Here is a 2394-nt window from a genome sequence, read left to right as displayed (position 1 = left end):
GTACTGGGGGTTGTGTCAAAGCTTTAGATAAATGTTCTCCTTTAATCCTCACAGCAACCCTGTTATATAGCCTCATTGCGCAAGTGTGGAAACTGAGGTAGGGCCGAGTTAAGCGACTTATATAATTCATCAGTTTGTGCTGCCGGGGGATGTTTGGCCCCTGTCCCCCACCTCCACCCACCCTCTACCCGCTGGCCTGTTTTCCAGCCCGACTGCCCCTCTGGGGAAGGGACCATGAGCAGCCCTGAGTGTCCCTTCCCAGGGCCCCCCAGGGTAAGGATCACTGTAGGTGTCTATGGAGGCCACACCCCACTGGGTTCCTTCAAGGTCAACAGTCAGAGCCAGAGGTCCAGCGCTTCGCTGGATTGGCTCTGCCGGGTGAGTTGGTCCAGAGAATGAATTCACAGTGACTGCATCACACAGGACTGCAAAAGGACTAAAGGCCAAAATCTTAACTACTAAAGGGCATGAGTACCACCACCGCCCCACCCCCTCTCCACCTCCCCACCCCCCCACCCCCACACCCCGGCCAATGTGGTAAGTAATCCTGGAGCAGAAGCAGTCCTCCTAAGTTTAAGGTCTCTAGAAAGCCTAACTTAATACCTAAAGACTGCCTGTGGAACAAGAATTTGGGAGGAATGAAGCTAGATGAACTTTAGCAGTATTTTGATCACACTGTAGAGTCCATCTCCAGGAAAGGGATATTTCCACGCCTGATCAGTTACTGATGTTAACGAATGTTCCTTGCAGCTGACGGGTACCGGGCAGAAGTTACTCTTCATTATCATCACTATTTTGTTCACCAGTGTATCCCCTCTACCGGGCTGTTGCGGTCTTGCACACACCTGCGAACTTCCCTCGGGGAGGAATCAGAACCAAGACAGAACACCAATATCCAGTGCAAATCAAAAGTAGATTAGTGATAGGCGTTTATTAAGCACAAAAGCACAAACCGATTGGGGCCTCACCAAAAGAAGGGTGAGACCCCGAGTCTTGTACAGGTGTGGTTTTTAAATCCCAGGGTAACAGGATGTTCGTTCTAATTTTGAACTATTGGGTCGGCCATCTGGAACCCAGTGTCTTCCTGTTCACATTATGCTGGGAAGCAAAGCTCAATTTCACAGCAGCCGAGTCAAGCGGTTAGCAATAAAAGCCGTTACAGTACAAACAGTTTTAAACCAAAACATTTCATCATTAATTCCAAGTATTACAATCGAAACTGTACGTTCTGGGACAGCGTGTCCCGTCACAGGGCGTGTGGTTGTCAAGTTACCTTTGTTAAATAAATGTGTTAATAATCTTCACTCTTCAACTGAGCATTTTCTAGATTTTAAGCCCCTACAGTTTACTCACCACAGTTTCACAATTTACCTCACTGCAACATTTTCACAAAGTCCTTATTGTATTAGTTTTCTATTGCTGCCATAATAAATTACCATAAATTTTGTGACCTAAAACAAAATAAATGTACTATCTCACAGCTTTGTAGGTCAGAAGTCCAACATGGGTCTCAGCGGACTAACATCAAGGTGTCTGCAGGCTGCATTCCTTTCTGGAGGCTCTCGGGAAGAATCTGTTTCCTTGCTCATTCAGACTGTTGGCAGAATTTAGTTTCTTGCAGTTGTAGGACTGAGGCTGTCATTTCCTGCTGGCTGTCAGCTGAGGGCTATTGCCGGTTTCTGGAGGCTGCCACGTTCCTCAGCTCGTGGTCCTCTTCCTCCAGCTTCAAAGCAGTAATGGCAGATTGAATCCCTCTCAGCCTTTGAATCACCCTGTTTCTTCTTCCACTGAATCTCTTTGACTCTCCTGCCTTTTTCCACTTTTAAGAATTTATGTAATTAGATATGTCCAACCAGATAATCCAGGATAATCTTCCTATGAATCCAGGATAATCTCTCTACATTAAGATCCATAACCTTAAGGTCTCTTTTGCCATGTAATGTGTCATAATCACAGGTTGTAAAGACTCTGGTGTGAACTCTTCAAGCTAGCACACGTAGTCACAGCCTCACTCACTCTGGAGGAGGCCTCTGTCCTGTATACACTAAGGGCCTCCATGATTGGAGATTCCCGTGAATCTCAATGAGTGACTCTTTGGAAATTTTATCTGTAGCCCTTCGTTCACTTACTAAACCCAGGTATACATGTCAGAGTGTCCTTTTGCAGAAAAGATAATTCTCACTGTTGATGATGTCTGGTGAACTTTCTACTGAATCCATCTCTTAGTTTGGGTTCCCCAAAAGCTGACTCTGAGTCAAGGACTCGGAGTCACGTTGTCTACTTGAGAACTGATCCCAGAAAACTCAAGTTCGAAAATAAATAAAAAGAGAAAAGCCAACTGAGAGAAAAATTACATAAAGGGTACATTAATCAGTTGGTTATCATGTGGGCAAC

Source organism: Leucopleurus acutus (assembly GCF_964270905.1).
Source record: "Leucopleurus acutus genome assembly, chromosome: 10".
Taxonomy (NCBI): domain Eukaryota; kingdom Metazoa; phylum Chordata; class Mammalia; order Artiodactyla; family Delphinidae; genus Leucopleurus; species Leucopleurus acutus.
Note: the sequence above shows the minus strand (reverse complement) of the source record.